The sequence below is a fragment of the Protopterus annectens genome, chromosome 16.part0 (genome assembly GCF_019279795.1).
Source record: "Protopterus annectens isolate FY-2018-M chromosome 16.part0, PAN1.0, whole genome shotgun sequence".
In the NCBI taxonomy this organism is placed as follows: Eukaryota; Metazoa; Chordata; order Ceratodontiformes; family Protopteridae; genus Protopterus; species Protopterus annectens.
The window spans coordinates 113131477-113144929 of record NC_056750.1 but is presented as its reverse complement, the minus strand read 5'-3'; positions in this window follow the sequence as shown (position 1 = coordinate 113144929).

Sequence of the window (13453 nt, the reverse complement as noted above, 5' to 3'; positions counted from 1 at the left end):
CTTAGAGCGGCAAACGAGATCTGGGGTTAGTCAGGAGGAAGTGAGGTATTATAGGTAGGGGAGGAGTTTGGAGCTCAGAGCTGATGCTTGTAAAAGTTTTGCCTGCTCGGATCCGAATACCCATATGTGCAGAAAGAATGAAGTTAACTACTTCAGATTCCAACCTTTATTGAAGTGGTTTTGATAGTGAAAGGAAGGGAATTCTATAATTTTGCCACAGAGCAGGAGTAAAGGTTTAGGCCTGGGAATTTGTTAGGTTTATAAGGTGTGAGGAGATGTTAGTCCTTAGATCTGTGATGTTTATTTGGGATATAAAAGTTGATTAATGGGCTAAGAGCAGGACAAGCTAGTGGGTTGTGGATGATTGTGTACCATTGTACATATTTGAGGTAGATGGAGAGTTCAAGCCATTTAGGGAATGTAGGGCTTTACAGCGATGAGTTGGAGGTTTGCATTTTTGGCAGTTTTGTTATGCCACCTTTCTAGTTTTGTTTTTCTCTTTGGGGAGGTCTGTAAGCTAATTAGAATTAAGGCCCCATATAACAGTGAGGGCAAGAGGTAGGTTTTGGCCTGGATAATTTTGATAGCTGTTGTGAGGAAGTTTTTATTCCTGTATAGCATGTCTAGTTTTCGGTTGGTGCTTTTTCCAGTCCCTGTAAAGCTCCTGATTCTGCCTCCTTCTCCCAAGAAGCCTGGCAGATTTTGTAGTATGCCTGGGGATTATAACTTCCTACTTAAATGTTCTGCTGCTGATCCCTCAGTGGTGTCTGTAGCTTCTGACAAGCCTTCTCAATTGTTTCCTTTACCTACATTGCTACTATTTGACAAAGACAGCAAAACCATGGTAAGAAGGTTTATACCTCTGCTACCTTAGCTTTCAGGGCCATTGAGTATCAGATACACATGTCCAGGTATGCTTTAGCCCTTCTTTCTCAGGCTTGTCAGCTTACTTCAGACCTTCCAAACTCAGAGGGTAAAACTTCTGCTCTTTCCTTGCTAGGGACTTCTCTCAAGTGGTTCAGTATTCCATCAAATGCAGTTGTGATGCTGCAGATGCCTTTTCTGGGGCTGCTGCTTTTGGTTCTGTGATAAGATATTCTTGGCTTAGGCTTCAACTTTTACCCGATATCCAGTTTAAATTGATGGATGCTCCTTTTGATAATAAACTTCTGTTTGGCAAATCAGCTGCTGACTTAAGTCCCTTCACTTTAAAGGAAAGGGTTTGCAGCAACTTAAAATGTCTCTCTCTCTCCTGTGCCTAAATTCCAAAGAAATTACCCCAACAAGCCTGCCATTGTTCACAGGCAATCTTGTCCTTAAAAAATGGCAAGAGGCCTCTTCCTGCTAAGGCTACTCAGACATTAGGAATTCAGAAGTTTTCCTTTCCCGACAAGCCAGGGACAGTGCGACTATCCATCTCCTCACGACCAAATTTCTCTATCTGGCTTTAGGCTACTCAGGAGTCTTGGGTTCTCTCTGTCATTTGCCAGGTGTACTTCATGGTATGAAAATCCCCTCCCCTTTCATGGTCATTCCTTAACCACCTCAGGAGCAACTTCCCTTTTCCCTCCAAAGATGCTTCAAGAAGTTTTGATTCAGGGTACTATCCAAGAGGGGAAAAGAGATTTTATTTCAGAATATTTGTAGTTCCCAGGAAAGAGGATTCCTGGAGACCTATTCTAAATCGCTAAACAGTTTTCTGAAGGTACCCACTTTTCTTATGTTGTCCCTTCAAACATCGTTTCCTCTTCTTTTCCTTCAGGCCTATATGGTATCTCTGGATCTTAAGGATGTTCATCTTCACAGACCCATACATCCTGTCTCCAGGAGTTTTTACATTTCTCTGTTGCTTCCTGGCATTTTCAGTTCTTTGCTTTGCCCTTTGTGCCTCAAGGGTATTCACAAAATGCCTGGCTCCTGTCATTGCCTGTTGCAGGCTTAAAGGGATCCAAGTATTTCCTTACTTGGATGACCTTCTGTTCTAGGCTTCCTTTCCAGAGATCCTGTTACTAAATCTTCAGTTTGTAATTTTTCTTCACAGTCTAGGGCTCACAGTAAACTACTCAGTCTTCTCTGAACCCCTCTCAGGACCACATTTTTCTGGGTTCCAGGATTCAGACTATGCCTGTTTTGGCATCCCTCACTCCTCCAAAGGCCTTAACTCTCATTTCCTTCTTCCAGTCTCTTCTCCCTCTGGCATCTGTTACAGCCAGGGAGTTTCTAACAGCTCTGGGTTTCATGGCATCCACCATTCCTATACTTCCTGTAGCCAAACTCCACATGAGGAAGTTTCATTGGTTTCTGAAATTAGTTTAGTTTAGCTTTGACATGGTCATCCCCCTAGATTTTGTAGTTTCTGTTCTTGTCTTCAGAAGAAACTTCATTGGTGGATTCAGAAGTTGTCCCTAAAATCAGGGCTACCTATTCATCCCCCTCTTCCCTCTGAGAACTCTTCACATATGCTTCAGATATAGGTTGGGGCAACCGACTGTGGTCACTTGGCCAGCAGCAGGAGCACATCATTGTCACCTTTCATACTCTCTTCAGGGCCTTTCAAGGTATTCACAGACAATACCACAGTGATGTGGTATATAAACAAACAGGGAGGGACAAGATGTCTCCTTTGCATATTAGCTCTCCTAGTTTGGGATCTAGCTGTCCAGTATCAAGTGACTTTTCAGACAGTGTATATCCCTTCAGGTCAAAACATAATGGCAGACAATCTGAGCAGGTCCTTAACTCAATCATACAAATGGATACTTTACAGGGATGCTTTTCTTGACATTGTCCACCAGTGGAGTACTCCTCAATTTTGTGTCAGAGTCCCAGGTCCACTGATGTGGAAGGTGGATACCCTATCCTTTTCATGGAAGGGGGTGTTTCTTTATGCATTCCCTTCTTATTCCAAATATCCTGGGGAAAATTCTACAAGACACTTCCAAAATCTTGGTTACCACTTTTTGGCCACTACAACATTGGTTCCCTCTTCTACGGCATGAGACCAGGGGCGATCACCACGTTACCTCATAGGGTGGACTTACACAAGACAAGGGATCTCTCATTCATCCCAACCTCTCCACACAACTGACACTGGTAATAGGATTTTGATTCTCAGACACCTTTTTTACTGAGGGTCCTGCAGGAGGTCAGGAAATCCACTACTAGGAAGTCCTACTTATCCAAATGGAAGAGGTTTTCTGTTTAGTATCTCTCTAGTACACACTTACTGTGAATGATTCTTTGGTTCTCTTGTTATTTGTGTGAGTTGCTCAACATTGGCTTGGCCTATTCTTCTATTAAGGCCCATCAGCTATGTCTGCTTGTTTGCCATTATATCCACTTTTAATGTCTAGATTTGAGGTTAAACAGTTCCTTAAAGGCATCATTCATATTAGATCTCCCAGGAAGTCTGTTACTCCTTTCTGGGATTCTAACTTCATTTTGGAAAAACTGACTCAGGCTCTTTTAAGCCTGCTGCTTCAGCTTCTTTGCAAACTTGCTCTTGGATGGCAGTTCTTTTATTAATCATCACTTCTGCCAGATGGGTGTCTGAGTTGCAAGTCCTTTATGCACTGTCCTCCTTTTTTGTTTTTTTTTCATAAGGACAGGATGACTTTGCATACCAATCCTTTTCTATGCCTAAGATGGTTAACGAGTTGTCACTTATGTCATTCTATTAATTTGCCTATTTTTTCCTGTCTCCACAGTCTTCCAGTGAGAGGGTGCTACATACTTTAGACATGCACAGAATTCAGATTTTATTAATCTGATCATTTGTTTTCCTTTCTTCCTAGATCCATAGGATTAGCTGTATCCAAGCAAACTATTTCTTGGACTTCAAAGGCTATTTCTTTTTTTTGTTATACTTTTCATGGTTATGAGCCTTCCTTCCTCTGTAAACACTTATTTTATTAGTCTTGTGGCTTATTCTAGGGCTTTTTTTCCCTAAGGTGGTAGCTACCACCTCTATTCTAGAAGCAGCTACCGGGACTTCTTTGCATACCTTTAATAAATCCCCAAGTTGGATGGCATGTCTAGAGCTGGTTTTGTTAGGCCATTTTCCATGGTTTCATAGAGAACTCTACTACTTCCTCCTCCTCCTCCCAGGTTTCCTCTTGAGCTTTGGCACTCTCCCAAATGTAAGGACATAGTACAGTTGTGTAAAATCTTACAATAACAGTAGATGTCCTTGCCTTCACTGTTGCAGTATTCAATCCCTTCCTCCTCCCCCGTTCCTTTTTCTTCCTGGATGTTCAGGTTACCTCCTGGAGCTCCTTAGACTGGTGTTCCTACTGGGACAATCAGTTCTGAGGAGAGTATGTCTAGACATCACTTTTATGACCCACACAACACATGGCCTATATGTGTGACATCTGGTCTACCATAAAACTTTAATAGGCTTTGGTATACTGGTCAACAGCAGGGAAAACCCATATGTAAGGAATACTGCAACAGTGAATGTAAGGACACCTAGAAATACTGCAGATCCTGCCTATGTCACGACCTTTGTTGACAGTCCCTGAAAGATGAGGCTGTTGAGGTACTGTGTGCAGGTCTAAAGCCATTCTGGTTGTGGGAAAGTAGGTTGTGTGCAAGATGGTGGAGAAGTAAATGCACACAGTTTTCTAGACTCAGAGCAGTGGACATGATTGCAATAGGTTAAAGTTTGTGGAGTTACCTTCCTTATGGACAATGTGTGATCTTTTCCAGAGGTTAGGGACATAATTCAACTGTGAATCTATTAAGATGCTAACAATGAATGCTATTGCCTCCCACCCTTGGGTCAGTTTATAACTGACAGCAATCACTTTGTAGCCAGAACAAAGCAATCAACAGAGAAGCAAGTAAAACGTATACAATGTTTCCTTAGTAGGAACAATCTGGCTGTCAGGCAAGTTACAGGCTGTGACAAATGCATACGCAAGTGCTAAAAGAACAGGAGGAATTGGTATAGTTTCAGGGAACCCAGTTACAATAAATCATAATACTTCTTCAGAAACAGCAGAATGTCATCATGTTTCCACTGAAACAACCAATTCATTTTGGAAACAGTTTTAGAAAAACTAATCTTTCAAAGGGACTGGCATAGCCACACATTCCTCAGTATTTGGATCAGAAACCTGTGGAAAAACACATAAGTTATCCTTTCAGTTATTTTGTGGTTCAACATCTCAAACCTTTTCAGAAAATAAATACATTTTTAGTCAACAAGAAAGGTAGTGTCAAGCAACAAGGTGAACTTGCATTAGATGTTTATTTTTGTTTGCAAAACATGCAATCTGATGTCAATTTTCATTCCATCCTCGACTAATGGGTTTGGATCTGAGGCATTGTTTCTGACTCGGCCACTAGTAAAAGCTTGTGGCAATCCAAAACTCTCAAACTTTTCCGTACCTATAATGCATCCTCCCAATTACCTCAGATCTCGTTTACCACCAAAGACTATTTCACTCTCAAGCTTTGAAAATAGGCAAGTGATTTTTTTTAATATCTCGAGTTTCTATATCTTTGATATTTTCTGTTCTTGTACTATAGTTAGTATCTCTTTGTATTTTTCCTTTTTTGTCTCCCTTGCCCTCTACATTTAAACATAGTCTTACTACCTTTGGAGGTAGTCCCTTTCCTTTTTTTCTTCAGTTTAAAAAAACTTTATATCTGATTGTTTTTCTTTACCTTTGTTTGTTGTGCTTAAACTTTCTATAGATATTTTCAGCCTTCCCACTCTATTGTTGGCTGTTAAATTCCGGTCATGGCTGAGAAGGAAGAAAGTCCTGCAGAATTTAAAAAGTGTGGGAAATGTGGCCAGAAAATTCTCTTTTCTGACACTCATATCTAGGCCACCCTCACTTACAGGAAAAGTTGTGTGATCTGCCATGCCTTTAACCCTCATGCTTTAATAGAGTGCAAAAATAAGTTGATTTTTAAAAGGACTTCTGTCCTCCTTTAGTGATACTATTTCTGGAGAATCGTCAAAATCATCTCCAAGCTCTTATTCAGTTTCATCAAGGACCTTGAAGAAAATTTCTAAAAGGCCTTCTTCGGATCCATCTAAGTAAAAGAAAATTAAGTTCAGATCTGACCCACTCAGATCAGACAAAAGAAAACAGTACTACTTTGGATCAGATGGCTTCTTCGGATTCAAGGTCTCGAAAAACAGGATTCATCAGCTCCGAAGACCTCTGGTTCTACCACTTTACTGGACACCATCTAGGACAAGGTACTCTTGGTTTGCAAACCTTGTTCCATTAAGGGTACCTTCTTTTCTATACAGACCTGAGTCTCCCTCTAAGCTGTTCTTTTGCTTTTCTAGGAATCTCACAGTAGAAGATATGGAGAGGGTAATTGAAACAGCTGCTTTCAGTGCAGCAGAGCCTACCCAGTGGTTGTTTCGGTTCCTACCCCTTTGGGTCAGGAAGCCCTCATCTCTAAGACTCCACCTTTGACTCTTCCTTCTCTGACTCCCTCTATGGGTTTGGAGCCCTTGGCTCCAAGTCATCCAGTACAGTCTTCCTTGGGTCCAAAGATCTCTGTATTCTCAGATCAGAAGTTTGCTCTGAGCTCCTCCTTTCTTTCTGATCTGGAGCGCTCTTTGGGCCATTTCTACTCTGTCAGCTCTGAGGTATTTCAGTTAAATCTGAGGACTTTGGAGCCATCTCTGCACCTCAGAGCTTTGGCAAGGGTTAGTTTGGCTCCCATTTCGGTCTCAGGGTGGCTGTCCTCAGAGCAGGGTGGGACCAGGGATGAGAAAGCTCACCTTTTGGACCTGGGTTTCTATCCTTGTCCAGGAATGTTAGCCTTTAGGACTCTGGAGAGAGCCCTATCAACTTCCATGACGCTATAGATTGGTCCTAGTCCTTTGGGTTATATATCCCCTGCTCTGCATCAGGAGTCTCAGCTTACCCTCCCACAGGGGCAGCTGGTGCCATAACCTCAGGACGCCCAGTTGGGTATTTCTACCTCTGCCGATAGCTCCTCAGATTATCCCACTGAGGAGGTCCCTCAAAAGAGGACATGTAAGAGGAAGCACTGAATAAATGGATTTTGAGGAGGGCGAAGGATCTCCACGGTCACCTCCTGCAGATGCCTTGTTTGAAGATATCCTTGAAATCCTAAAACAGAGACCATAGCTGGAAGCCCAGAAATCCTGAGGAATCTGTGCTAGTCTTTTGGTACTGGTCCATCTACGTTCTGGGTGATTCTGCCTGTAGATGAGCTTCTAGATTTGGTTTCAGGGTGGGCATGGAAGGAACCAGACTCCATTGAGTCCATATGAAAGAAGCCTGACAATACTGTCTCCTCCAGCGGACAGACTGTGCCAGTCCAAGGGTCCCCCTGTTGATGCCATGGTTGTAGTGTTGGCCACCAGGAACTAACAGAAATGTTCATCTGTTTATCCCCCCCAGGAGTGCTGGGTCATGGACAGATTTGGGAAGCATATCTATGGAGGTAGGTGTGTGCGTGAATGGATGTGCCTTCTTTGAAGGTTGGGCTGGCACCTCGGCACTCTAAAAATCCACTGCTATTCATTAGCGGACTTCAGTTCTGTTGTGGCAACCCCTAACCGGGGAAAAGCTGAAAGACATTAGTTTTATCCCAACTTCAGGGACCTTTGCCTTTGAGTCTCTGAACTATTTGCATATTTCACCAGATTGCAGAGGGATCTGATTAAGGAACTCTTGGATACCCTTGCAGGAACAGTGTCTGAGGAGGTTAAGGATGCAGTCACCTTGCAGTGACCCTCCAATCAATATCAAATTCTTCCATGAGGCTGATTATTAGTGTGGCAGAAGCAACCTCAAGGGCATTGGTTTCATGTATAGCCATCAGGAAATGCCTGGATACGCTTGTGTGACTTTGTGGAGCCTTTTATGTCTGTGTTAGTCAATGCTCCTTTTGATGGCACCTCTCTTTTTAGCCCCAAAGTAAAAGATATGTTGTCCAAGTGTGAGAAGGATGGAAAGAGCCTTTCTGTCATGCATTTTTCCACCCCCCCCCCCCAAAGATCCTTCTCTAGGAATCACTGGGGAGGTGGAAAAATGTGGTTGAAGAAATCAAGGATCTTTCCAAGACACACATGGAGCCTCTTCCCCTAGAGGCAGAGGAGAAACTCAAATGGTAGATGTCACCCTCATGGCAAAGCAGACCCGCAAAATCAATGGTCCAGAGATTCTTTCTTAGGCAAACCCTTTCAATGCTCCTGAATAGAGGCCAGATTGTCCCCTCTGCGGGCATTAGGGATCATTTGTCCCTGCACCAGAGCACCTGTCTAGAGATAAAAGATACTTGGATGTAGTGGGTTGTATCCAGATGACATATAATTCCATTTTCCCTTTCTCCTCCAACCTCCAAGAAAATCCCAGATGTACCACCCACTCAAGTGGATCATGCAGCAAATACAAAAGCTGCTACAGAAAAGAGTCATCCAAGAGGTTTCCCCCAGAGAAGGGATCTGGAACTTACTCAAGATCCCTTTTTATTGCCAAAGAAAAGGGGACTGGTGACCAATTCTGGATCTCGGCAGTCTAAACAAATTTGTTTGAAAGAAAGTTCCAGATGGCCACAGTTCAGTTCATTCTTATGGTTCTGGAAAAGGACTACGGACTGTGCTCAACAGGACGTGTATTACCATATAAAAATAAATGGGCGGTCAGGAGATTCTAGCGCTTTGTGCTGGGAGCCAGTCATTATCAGTTCAGGGCACTGCCCTTTGGCCTCACCACAGCCCCCATGGTGTTCACCAAAGTCTCATTTGAGACTGCAAGGATTCCATGTGTTTCCATACTTAGACTGCCTCATTACCACTCCAAAACTCATTATGGCAAAAGAAGTCATCCACATCTGTACAAGATTAGAAATAACCAGAAATTTTGAAAAGTCGAATCTAGAACCAACTCAAATTCTAGAATTCATAAGAGGTCAATTAGACACATGGTTAACAATTGCCTCTCTTCCCCTTCCCAGAGTTCAAACCTTAAGGTCACAAGTCAACAAAATACTCTGCAGTACCATGATCTCGGCTCGCTTTGTATTACAAGCACTGGTATCAATGGCAGCAGCAATGACCCTTGTTCCACTAGCTAGGTTTTACATGAGAATTCACCAATGGATGCTCGTACCTCAGTGGTTAGCCCCAGTATAGGTTCATAGGTAAGTACTAGACTATTTGCCCAAGGGCATCTATAAGCCTAGCCAGTATGTGTTGGCTTTCGCTGCCCCATTAGATTAGTTCCCTGTGCCTGATTACAGCAGACCCATTAGTTCCCTGTGCCTCTGTCCAGCGGAGCCACTGCAGTGATCCTGGGGTAAATTTTCTGTTTCCCATCCATTTGTCAAGGTTTCTCCTGAGTGTTGAGGGGCACTGCCTAATGTAGATTGGAATCCTGTTCCAAAGCATGGGGAGTCTCTGGGACAGGAATCTATCCCTCCAGCACGTCCCATTTATCTTTGTGGTGAGGTTTAGATCTCTAGAGTGTGTGGCTCTTGGGGATTTGTTTTTTTTTTAGGTGGAGCATGTCCATTAATTCTGGTTGGACATGGCCTTGTATGTCAGGCAGAGATCACCTCTGAGTAAGTGGTATGCAACCGAGTACAGCTGGAGTTTCTTCAGTCGGGCTGCATAGGGTATATGTTTGAGGCCAGAAATCCTCTTGGTGAGGTACTTCTGTGGTCTTTCCAGCTGATGCAGGTGTCTTATAAGGTACATTCCAAATGGGGCGTTGTACTTTATGATGGGTCTGATGAGAAGAGGGGCACAATAACCACTTTTGTTCTAGATGCGAACCCTTTTGTGATTAGGTGGGCCACATAGAAGGATTTTCTAACCACCTTGGCAATATGATTATCAAAGGAGAGATTACAATCTACTTGGGTCTCAGATCCCTTATTACATTTTCTGTATTTAGGGGACTACCACGTATGTGGTAGTTTGCGGGTACTTTGTTTTTTTTTTTTTCAAAGGGATGACTATGCAATTTGTGGCATTTAGCTTGTGGCCATGATTTTGACACCAGGTGTCCGTCTCAGTGAGACCCTTCTGGAGGATGTCTGTATCAGCAGGAGAGTCAATTACGGCCCCCAGTTTGCAGTCGTCTGTGAACTTGGTCAGCCATAGTCCTCCTGTGCTTGCCTGTACCTCTGAGAAGTATATACCAAACAGGAGGGGCCCCAGGACTAAGCCCTGGGAGACACCACTTGTAACTGGTTTATAGTCGGACATAGAGCCTGCAACTCTCACCGTGTGGGTTCTATCAGTGAGTCAAATGGCAACCTATCTTGTGATGTAGGGATTTATGTTCAGGCTGGTGAGCTTGTCTATAATACCAGAATGGGGAATGGTGTCAAAAGCCTTTGCGAGGTCTAGGTAGGCTGTGTGGACCTCCTTTCCCTTGTCTAAAGCCTTGGTAACTGTCTCAAAGAAGTCCACCTGGTTTAGGAGGTGTGATTTGCCCTTAAAGCCAAACTGGGTAGGGTCCAGTGTTTGAAGCTTCCCAATGTCTCTGTTAATGAATTCCGTGATGATGCGCGCCATAGCCTTGCAGACCAGGCTAGTCAGGCTATGATTTACAAACTCTTGCAAGGAAAGTCTGATATGGTGAATCCAGTCAGATTATATTGCAGGGTTGTCCATTTATCCCCTCACAGCCCAAGGGCATAGTGGCCATGGACACTTCCCAGCTACAGTGTGGGGGGGGGGCATTACCTGGGAAAGACGGTCCAAGGCGCATGGTCCCCAAAGAGGCCAATTTCCATATCAGTGTTGTACAGTTCAGAGCAGTGCTTTTAGCATTGCAAGCCTTTCAGGATGTTCTCGCATCAGGAACAATTGCAATTCAAATGGACAATGTCAGTGGTTTGTTATATCAACAAAGAAGGAACCGGATCATATCCCTTACATTAAAAAGCACAAAGGGTGTGGCAATGGGCAGTATCTTCCAACCGCTTTCTCTTAGAGATGCACATTCCGAGGAAGTACAACATGCTAGCAGACACGGCGAGCAAGATACATATTCTTACTTCACAAGTGGTCCCTCAATCAGACAGTGGCAGAACAAATCTTCCACAAATGGGGCTGGCCTTGCTGCAACCTCTTTGCATCCCCACTGAACAAGTGCAGCAACAACTTTGCCCCATCTCCACAGGGGCAGTCATCAAGGGTTGTTGTACTCGATAACTGCCTCCCCGGATTGCTTTACTCATTTCCCCCCCAATTTCTGTAGAGAGCTACCAGGTTGAAGATCAAAGTTATTCAAATTGCTCCTTTTCGCCCTTGACAGATTTTCTTTTGCTTCCTGTGGCCTCACTTAATTCACCAACCTTGGATTCTGGACCTCTTGCCCCATCTGATGGGCATGACCCATCTGGACCTTACGAGCCTCAAGCTGATAGCTTGGTTTCCCCCTCCCATTCCAATAATAGCTAGACATTCTGTGCTCTCTTCCCATGTCATATCTTGCTATATTCTCTTAATACATCCACTAGAAAACTATAAGTGGAATCGATTTATGCATTGGCCTACTCAAAATGACATGCATCCTCTTTCGACACCAATTGATCATGTATTAGAGTTCTTGATGCAGCTTTTTAACTAGGGCTGCTAGTTCTTGGACAGTGAGAGTTCAATAAGCAGCACTTTTTAATTTTCAGAATGGATTTGATGGCCACTCTAGCCTCTTACATATGTAAACCCTTTTTCTTAAGCCTCTAGCTTGCATGTCTCAGTGGGATCTCACTCTGGTACTGCAGCCCTTGATTCTACAACCCTTTGTGTTTGCTAATTTCGGTGACCTAAAATATTTGTCTTGGAAGACCTTATTTTTAGTTGCAATCACATCTGCCAGACGAATTTTGGAAATCCAGGCACTGTCAGTGAAACCTCCATATCTCATGTTTTGTAAGGACAGAATATCTTTACAGAATAATGGATCCTTTTTGCCCAAGGTAGTATCACAAGTCAACTTCAATCAATTTTCAAGTATTCTTCCAACAAAGGAATATTTGCTACATGTTCAAAGACAATTATGTTTTTAACTTCACAGGACAAAAAGATATGAGAAACTGATCAAATGTTTTTTATTTCCATTTGCTGGATTGAAGTTGGGCACACCTGTTTCTAAAGTCACTTTGGCTAAATGGCTTACTAACTGTACCTCCTTTATTTGTAGCAAGATAGGAATGGCCTTGTCATACAAGGTATGGGCTCATTCTACCACAGCTGTAGCCACATCTTCAGCCTTCCACTCAAGGATTTCCATGGATGATGTTTGCTCAGCAGTAATTTGGGCTTCCCCTCAAACCTTTATCCCACACTATAAGCTCAATCTGGTGCCCAGGGGTAGAGTATCTTTCCTGGCTCTGTGGTGCTCAAGAATAGCCTTACTTGGATCCACCCAGAGTTCTAAGTAGCTGGGGACTCTGGCCATCAGTTGAGGATGTAATTAAAACTGGAAACATCAGATGAAGTTTTGTACTCACCATAATGTTCCACCTCTGTTGTAGATTTTCATTTCTCCTCGACTCCCCTCCCACCAACCCCTAACCCTTTAGTTTGTTTCTTTTTGGAGAACGAAAGGCTACAACAACTGGATTGCATCTTTATGCCTTTACCAACTCTAGAAATGGCATTGCCCCCTCCTCTCTAAGACTGTCCTTTCTCTTCATCCAAATTGGACAAAAGTATATGTATAAATTGTAAGAGTATGTCACTCTTAGTGCTTGCAAACAAGATCTGAGGTAATGGGGAGGATATATTATGGGTAAGGGAGAAAGAGTTTTGGATGTCATAAGCTTTTACAAGCGGCCAAGTCAGATCAGATGGCTTGGATCCAAACCCATCAGTCGAGGAGGAATGAAAATCAACAGATGAAACATTATGGTGAGTACATTACTTTTTTTTCCCATGGGGGGCACTTTATTATCATTCCAAAATCTACTTAACCAACTGGCTTTTCTTCTCTTGCAAAATAATGTAATCTGCATTATCTGTCCAGTTTTCTTTAATTATAAAATATCAATATCCCTGATCATGACCAATTCTTAATAACCCCACTTTATCTCATCTCCCTCATCATTATAGTTACTTTTAATGAGGATATTCTTATGCCCACTGATTATATGATGACCTCAGCATTGTGTCCCTAATTAGTTCAGAAATGTTCACAGCTGCTTAGTTTACATTTCCTTACCACTCAATAGTTTTACTATGATGCATCTTGGCTGGAATTACAATTCATCATATTTTAAAGCTTAAATTATTCGCACCTTGTGTTCATGGTGTTTCTTAGCTGTTTTCCATGACTAGTGTTATAATTCTAAAAGCTGATGTGACAATCTGCTGCAAAGTCTGTAACCTGTCATATCTTGAATATCCATTAATGCTTACATTTGCTGGGTTCTTGTAGTTTTTTTCCTTTGGTCTTCCAAAAAATTAACTTCTGCTCCTTTGAGCAAAACACAC